We start from the raw sequence: 9,465 nt of genomic DNA, 5'->3' as shown, positions 1-9,465 counted from the left end.
GTTTTCCTTATTGTTTGAAAGGGTTATTTTTATCTCCCTGTCTTTTTGTGTTTTGGGATTTTTTGAGTGTTTAAATTTTGGAAAATTAGGGGGTCCCCACGTTGGTTTAAAAAAGCTATTAAAATAAAATTTTAAACTAAAAAATTTATTTCTTTCATGGTAATATTTGAAAAATACAAAAAGCTAGTATCAAAACCTTGGTGTAAGTAACGGTAATGGAAAGGGTCGGCCCGGGAGGTGACTCCAGGGAACGGTGGGGGTTCGTGGGCATGATGGTAGCGGGATTAGCTTGGGCCAGACCTCTTATGGGGAAATGGCCGTAGGGTCGTAGGAGGGGTTGGGGGTTTTAGAAAGGGGGGTAGATGGTAAAAAAGGGTCGGCTGACCTCTTATGAGGATGGTTCACGTAGGGGGTATGGTGTGGGGGTTTGGGGGTGGGGAGTCGTGGGGGAATGGATGTCCCCCGAAAGGGGGTTTAAACCCCCCCCCCCCCCCCCCCCCCCCCCTGGGCCCTGGGGGTTAGCAGATCTCTTGTGGAGGGGGTATGTTATACCCGTAATGGTATTTGGGGGGATAGCTAGGAAGTAAGGGTTGAGGGCTCCCCCCAAAGCCTCGGCTCAGGGGCCCCCTGTGAAGAGGATGGTAGCGACCGGCATGGTAGGGGGTGTTGGGGTTTGGCTACCATAGGATGAAAAAGGTACCCTGTGCTTGGCCCGCCCCCTCGTTCCCCATTTCAAAGGGGAAAGGGCAGCCTTTCGGAAAAACACCTGAAAATACAAAAAGGGGTAACCGGTCGCCCCGCTTTAAACAAACCAACACGTTATCACCAATTTTGTGGTTTAAAAAACAGAAAGTTGGAACTCCCCAAAATACTTCTGTCTGCGGTTTGATGAAAGGATTAGGGTGATTGATTTTTGCAGAGGATTTCGAACCTTAATACCCAACTAATTACTTAAGGCCCTTTGGAGATTTAAAAAAAGTGGGAACATTTACTACCAAAAAAAATGCGTTATTTATTTTGCAAGATTTTTTCCTTTGCTTTTTTACGAAGACACTTGCAGGCTACACTAATATATACAGTATTAATTCCCTCTCAAAATAGCCGCCGAAAATGAAAAAAGATGTTGACTTTATATATGAAAGCTGATATAGACATTTGCGTTAATTTTTCCTGTTGTCTTTCAAATTTTAAATTTAAAGCCAAACATCCTGCAAAAATTTTTATACTGTATTTAGGCCGGGGTTTTCCAAAAACCTTTTTAAAAATGGGGTTGCTATTTTAAAATTTTGATGAACTACCCATTTTTAAAAATCCCTTTATACAAGAAAATTCCCTCCCCTTCCTTTTTTTCGTCCCGGGCTCCCTTGTAAAGGGCAGAAAAAAAGTTTTTTTTAATTTTTTTGTTCTAAAAGAAAAAGTCAGCATGGGTAATCGCCAGAAAAGGATTTCTTTTCGGGTTTTGCTTTTCTGAAAAAAAAGTGCCATTTTGATCATTACTAAAGGAATACCTTTCATGGCACCGGGAAAAAAATTTGTTTTATTTTTTTGGTTTCTGTAATAGGACCCAAAAAAAAATAGTAAAAAAAAACTTTGCTGGGAAACCTTAATTGGGACAGACAAAATATGTACTTTAAACCCAAAAATTTGTGTATATATGAACTTATGTACAAAAGGGGGGAATGATTTTTTAAGGGTATTGTACCCATATACATATATATATTTTTTATTTTATTATATAGTAATGGGGAAATAAGTTATTAATAGTCAATATCTATGTGTATGTGTGTTTATAGATATTTTAAAATGTGGTGTTTGTGTGTGTGTGTGTGTGTGTGTGGGTGTGTTGGGGTGTGCGCATAGAACAACAAAAGGAAGCAAAAGATCATGAGGTTTATAAATCATAAAGGGGGCTAACCCCGAGGGGGGCGCATGGCCGCGTCCCCCTTCGCTTCCAGCCTCGAGGATCCCCGAGGGGGGCCCTCCGGGCGGCCCACGGCCCATATCAAACCCTCGGGGACGGGGTTCGAGCTGCCCAAAGCCATGTTTCTCCTAGTTGCCCCCAAACGGGGTTCCCCCACCGGGGTTTCTCGCCAGAGAGAAAAATGGGGGGCAGGGTCGTCCACAGGGAGACGACTAGGTAAACCAAAAGGCCTAAAGTTGGCGACCCGAATTATGCAAGTAACGGGTCCATCCCCTCCCCGGGTGTAACCGCCGGTTGGACACGCGGTCCGGCCCCAAAACTTTTCCCCCATGACCCGGCAAGGGGCTTTTTACAAAATGCATAAAGGCGAGCCCTCAAGACACCGGATACGAAAGGGTTTTCGCTTCCATAGGGGCAAAAACGGGCAGAAATAAAGGGCCTTGAAGACACCACCTTGGCCCCCTTTGGCCATAGGTCGACACTCCAAATGCTCTTTTTATCGATTTTCAGGGCCCTCCTTTTTTGCCAGCCCAATCCATCTACTGATTTCCCGGGTCTGCCAACCAGAAAAGGGGGCTACGTTTACCAAGGTATGTAAAACTTTCTGTAACTTCAAAGCCCCTCCCCGGGAAAGCTTTGGATCGACTAAAAGGGTTCCCTAACAAGCCCCCAAAGTCCTGAATCTTGCTTTTGGGTCCGGGTGACTTCTGGGCCCTGGGGGCCCCGCCTCTTTGGGCTAAATGCTTCCAAGAGCCCAAAAGTGACTCCAGGGACTCAGATGGGATGGCAAAATCGCGGCAAATAAATGTCAGAGACCTTGATATTGCCAGTGTTCCCTCCACAGACTTTGGCTAGTATATCAGGTTTTTTAAAAAAATGTTGGTGCAAGGCCCACACCCCTTGCCTCCCCCCGAATTAACGGGAAAGAAAAAAACATCCCCCCACCACATTTACACCCCTTTTCCGTCCGGATAGAGGCCAAAAATTTTTGTGTCGGAATTCCCTGAGCCCAGGATCCCCAAAAAGGTAAAAAACCCTTTTTTGGGGAGGTCGATAAAAGGTTGCAAGAAACCCACGCCCCAAACTCACGACCGCTTTCCAAAATTTTACCCCTGGAAAGGGTCTATCGGGGATTTCCCGGGAGAAAACCCAAACCCGGCTCCATCTCTAAATGCCTCATTAGGGGTTTGCGGATCCTTTTCAGAAAAAATGTGAGGGGGGAGAACCTTGCCTGGAAATGCTGGGGCAGTGTAAGAAACGTATTTTTGTTTACAGTCCCAACGACCCCCTTTCCCCTTCCAGAGAGGGATGACCACGCCCCTCAGCGGGTGGGGGGGAATGGTACCAAATGCCAGATGGCGTCAGGACTGTATGCAGGCCGACCCCTAGGTTCCCCCCCCCTTTAGGGGTTTAGAAGGGTATCCATATACCTGAAGTTTTCCCCACTTTTTCAGCTTGGAAATCGCCATCAAAACCCTTTTAGGGTAAGGGGTTTTCCTCGCTGATGGGGGTTGGCACGGGCATTGAGACATCCCTTTTCATCCAGTTTAAATTTGGAGGGCCCCCGGGTTCAACTGTTCAAAAAAACCAGCCCAACGTTCACGGAGCCCCAAACCATGATCGAGATGATCCGCCATCGTGATCAGACTGCAGCCCATCGGTAAGGAGGGCTTGGGGTTTCAGTTTTATCAGGGTTTTTGGTAGGCGGGGGAAAGGCCCTTTTCCAAGAAAGGGCCCTTAAACCCCCGGGAAAAGATTCCGGAGGAAGTTCCTTGTCCCTTCTCAGCAGTGCCCGAGCCCTACGCACCCATGGAACGACGAAAACCCTGATTCCCATTCACCCGGGCCCTTGCAAACCGCTTCAGTGGCCTCAAATGTCCCAGGAGATGGGTTCTTTTCTTGTCCTGGGGCCCGTAAACCCAAATGGACCCCTGATTTGTTCGAGTTTTTTAACTCTTTTTAAAAGGGAGCTCCCACAAGCAACTGGGTCCATCGGTTTGTGAGTTCTGTGAATCGGCAGAGACTGCCATGGTAAAAAACAGGCACCTCCTCCTTTTTTTGTCTGTCCGATAAAACCCACCTTGGGTGGCCCTGGGGGGACGGGGATTTTTTGAAGGGGCCCCGCGGGGTAGCCAAAAACCACCTATGGTGGGGTTCCCCACAAAAAACTCGGCACCCCGGAAACCCCCCTGCATTTCTGGAGGATCCCCCATCGAGTGCTAACAAGAAGGGGGGTGTCTCCTTGGCCAAAGAAACTGTATCGCTGTCCCAAATCCAGCGGGGGGGTTTGGGAGCGTGATACCAGGAGCAAAAAACCCCTCATTTTCGGGACCAGAAAAACCCCGGGGAGAAGGGGGTTATTCTCGTGCTGGAAATTCCAGCCCGACCCCTGGGGGCCGACGGGACATCTCGTACCCAGCTCGGTCCAGCCAGATCCCGCTTTGAAGTCACCCAGAAAAATGCGAATATTCCCCGGGGGGAAAATCATCTGCCCAGTTTGGGGGGTGGCATAGAACGCCTCTTTTAATAAATTTTATATCCCTGGGTAGGAGCATATCCCGCAATAAGAAATTAACCCCCAAAAGCATGCTTCGTCCAATCCCATAAGGGGCTCATAAACCGGGTTTGTCACCTAAACTACCGAGGGATAAATTTCGGCTGGGAGGGCCCTTTTTGGCTACACTTGGAGGTGGTGCCCCTTCACTGCGGGCCCGACCATTTAGTAGGGTAGCCCCCACACTGATCGGGCTGAAAACCATTTTCTTCTCACCTCTGAGAGGGCAGCCCCCTCAACCCCCGTCGCCCCATTTCCCCTTCCAGGGGCCCCACAGCCCCCCTTTATTTTCTGGAGGGGAAGGGACAACCCCCAAGCGAGAAGGCATACAACCCCAATTAAACACTATCTGGGGCTCCCCACACCATCGCTTCACATCACCATGCACGTGAAGAAACCCCCCCAAAAGGGAAAAATACAAGAAAATACAAAAATATGCCATATTGGGGGGTTTTCTTGAAACTTCCCTTAGTTGTTCAAATTCCAATTTTTCGCATAAAAATTCCACACGCGCGCGCGCTTTGTGTGTGTGGGTGGTGTGTGGTAATTTTGTAAGTTTTCCCAATTTATATATAATATATATATATAATATATATATATATTACACTCGGTTTTTCAAAAATTTAAATTTTTGTGTTTGTGTTGTTGTGTGGTATTTTTCAGATTTTAGATAATGCAATATTGCACAAAATTTTAAAAATAATATTATTTTAATATATATTTATATATTATATATTATTTAAAATTACTTTATATATAATATATATATATATATATATATAATATATTATAAATAAATTATAACAAAATTATAAAATTTTATTATAAAAATTTTATTATTTATAATTATATAATTTTTAATTTTTAAATTTTTTGGGTTCTAAGCTTTACATATATACATCTTATATAGAATTTTCAAATATTTTAAATAAAATTTTATAATATATTTTAAAATAATATATATATATTATATATATATAATATTTTTATATACTTTATAATAAAAATATATATATAAAAATATATATATTAATTTATTATTATACTTTTATATCATGTATTAAAATTTTCCCCTTATTTAATTTTATTATATATATATATATTAAAATATATATATATAAAATATAATATATATGCGTGTGTGTTTTTGGGGTGTTTTGGTGTTTTTATCCCAGTATATTTTAATCGCAGATTTTTTTAAAAGAAAATATACATGTTTATATTTATTGAAATATACCTTTTATATTTTAAAAAACAAAAAGCAAATATATACCTGTCAAACCTTAGTTTGTATAAACTTAAAATTTTTGCAAAAAACTTTAAAAAAAATTTTTTTAACGCTTTAAGGGGTTCGACCCTCTTGAGTGTCGAATAAGGTTTGGCGTTTTCCGTTTTTACTTTTGGGTCTTTTTAATCTTGAACTTTTGTCTTAACCGGTAGATTGTAATCAAATTTTTTATCCTTTTGGAAAATTCACGGGTCTTACTTTATTTATTATTTTTTATTTTATCTAATTGTTTTGTGTTTTCGATAATTTAAAATGCGAATACAAATATAAATTAAAAACTGGGCACTTTTAAACCCGAAAAATAATTTTCGAAGCAAGGAAAAACCCCAAAACCATGAGAAAGTGAAAGGTTCGGTCTCTAGTGTTTAGAAAAACTTTCCCAAATCTTCTTTTAATAAAAAAAATAAAAGCATTAATCAAAAAATTTTTTTTTTTTTTCATGACAAGATTAACATTACAAAAAAGCTAGTATCAAAACTAGCTAGTGTTAGTTGGGCGACCTCTTATGAGGTGGTGTTCTTAGGGATATAAGTGTGTTGGGTGGGGAGGGGTGGGGGGAAAGGGGTTGGGGCCCTGCAGCTGCTTTAGCGGGGATCTCTTTTTGGGGGTGGTATGAGAAAAAGCATAAGGGTAGTTGCGGGGATAGCTAAGACAGGCCTCGGGCCTCAGCGGATTTCTTTTTAAGAGGGGTAACAAACCAGCATGGTAGTAGGCGCTAGGGTAGCTACTAAAAGGGAATTTAAAAAGGGTAGTCTTTTGCTTTTCTGGGCCTCTCGCTTCCCCAATTTCTAAAGCGAAAGGGGCCCAGAAACAAGGGGGCCCAAACACCTGAAATATACAAACCCATCAAATACCTTTTTTTTGTAAACAATAATCGTGCCATCGCGTATAAAAAAGCCCCCTACCTCCACCCCCTGGGGAAAAAAAAAACCCGTAAATTGGGAACTCCCCAAATTACGTCCTTTCGCAGTCTATGAAAAAGGAACGGGGGCGATGTGATCTTGCAGGGGTTTTTCCCGATCTTTTATAACAGACTTTGAGAAAACCCCCGGCATCACGCATAAGTGGGAAGATCAAACAAATCCCAAAACTATATCACTTAGAAATAGAAATTACTTTTAAAGGGCTCTTGTAATAATGTATGGGGGGTAAGTCGCAGAAAAACACCTCAAAATTCCCGTTTTAATTTTAATTACCCATTTCCAACAGGGATAGACACAAAGGACGCAGCGAGGGACTAACTTATATAGCCCCAATGCGTACATCCATCCCGTCTGAGCTAAAGGGGCCTCAGACTGAATTTTAATTTTCCATTTTTTATTTTTAAACCGAACAAAAAATTCCAAACCCAAAATGTGAAAAAATACTCGGGAATACCATCATGAAAACCAGAAAAAAGAAATTTTTTGAAATATAATCAAGAAAAAATAGTAAACAAAATTAAAAAAAATTTTTTAAAAATTAGTAAGTTGTTTTGGGATATATTTTTTTTTTATATATGAAAAAGAAAAAAGTATACAAAAGAAAGAAAAAAAAGTTAGTTTGGCTGACAGTATGCTTTCCCAATATAAAAAAAATTTAATATCAAACATATGTCCCAAAATTGTATAGGGTTTAATATGCCCATTTGGGGGTTAACACGTACCACAGGCTAAAAAAAACTTAAGCAAAGGACAATAAAAATATACATAAGCCCGCACACTTGACACAAAAATTTCCCATACACACACTATATATTAGGTATGCATGTTAGGGGTGTATATGTATAATTTTAAATGCATACAAAATTCTTTTTACATGCAGTGTGTGTATGGGGTTTTGTGTGGTGTTGTGAAAAATTGGGGTTCTTTTTTAATTGGAGGTTTTTGCCCTTGGGTTAAATAAAAATTTAAAAATTCCCTCCTCGAAATTATTTATCACACCCCCAAAAGTATACGCACTTCACAAAAAATTATTGTACAAGTTTGTACATTTTTCCATTTTCACAATTTTGTAGTTTGTTTCTTTTTCTAGTCCCGCTTTCCCTGCTTTCGTTGACTCCTTTTCGGCCACACTCTAGACAGGACGGGATAAAAACCGGGGAAAATGAAGGAAAGAAGTGGGGGTCCCAAATATGGAGATAAATCCCCAAAAATAATGATAAAAAGTAAATTTTAAATTCAATTTACCCCTGGGGAACCCAAAAAAAAAGTAAAAACTTTTTTGGGTAAATCCCAATAAAAAATAAATTTAAACCTTACAGGTAGGGTGCCCCAAGAGGAAAAAAACGAGAAATGAATCCCTATTTTAGTGGCCACTTTGGCCATGTCCCGGAGGGCCACGTCACGGATCTTTTTCCTCGCCTTTTTGAACGGACTAAACCCCGGGAACCCCCAAAACCCAAACCCTCGTCCGAATTACAATTCGCTCGCTTATTTGTCCCCAAACCCTTTTTGCTAACATCTTCCATTAGCAAATTTTAAATACAATAATGGTTTCCCCCCCCAAAATATATTTATATATTTATTATTTTTATATATATATATATATAAATAATGTATATATAAATATATAATATATATATTTTTTTATTTTAAATATCATATTTTACAAAGCACATGCAATCTTGTGTATGTATTTAAAACTTTTTCATTTTTTAGCTTTGCACACACACACCCCCAAAATATACACATAGTTTTAGTATTTATATATGATATGCCCTTTTTACATTCTATTTATTACTAGAGAGCATATATATTATAATATATATATATATTATATATATATATATATATATTTTTAATTTTTAAAATAATATATAAATTACTTTACCTCGTTTGCCTACCTAGCCACTGGGTGGCCAAGCCGCCCAAGTAAATGTTGGCCCAAGCCCGGAAAAATTTAAGAGAATGTTTACCAAAAAGGGGAACCCCCCCGGGCACTCTCCGGGGAAAAGGAAAACGGGGGACCCTACCACGTACTCACCCCAAGGGCATCAAAACATGAAAACTAAAATTTTAAGTACATGCTGTGACCACGGGGGCCCTAAAACCCGGAACCAACCGTAAAAAAAAAAAAAAAAAAAAAAAAAAAGAAAAAAAAAAAAAAAAAAAAAAAAAAAAAAAATATATAAATATAAAAATATTTAATATATATATTTTGGTGTGTGGTGTTTTGGTGTGTTGTGCGTATTGTTTTAATATCTATCATATTATAATATAATTTTATATTTTTGTGGGGTTGTGTCGGTAGAAATGTTTTTATAAATATTATATATATTATTATATTTTAATATATATACATATATATATTATGCTTATATATATTCATATTTTAAAATATAAAATAATATTAAATATATATATAATATATGCATATATATATTATATATTATATTATATAATATATATTAATTGGTGTGGGTGTGTGTGTTGTGTGTGGGTGTGGGGTGTGGGGGTTTTGTGTGTGGGGTTTGTGTTTTGGTGGGGTGTGTTTTTGGTGTGTGATGTAAGTAAGTGGGGTTTGTTTTAGGGTTATTATGATGGGGATACACAAATTTTTCCGGAAAAAGCCTATCGTATATTTTTTAGAATTGCACAAACATACAACTTTTGTTTGTTTTCACGCTTCAAGGGTCGGATTTTTAAAAGGGGCGTAAAAGGCTGGTGCCCCTTTACCATTTTTTTTTTTGATTCCTTTTGGGTTTGTCTTCAACTTTTTGAG

This window comes from Penaeus monodon, chromosome 42 (genome assembly GCF_015228065.2).
Source record: "Penaeus monodon isolate SGIC_2016 chromosome 42, NSTDA_Pmon_1, whole genome shotgun sequence".
Classification (NCBI taxonomy): domain Eukaryota; kingdom Metazoa; phylum Arthropoda; class Malacostraca; order Decapoda; family Penaeidae; genus Penaeus; species Penaeus monodon.
This window is presented reverse-complemented; position numbering follows the sequence as displayed.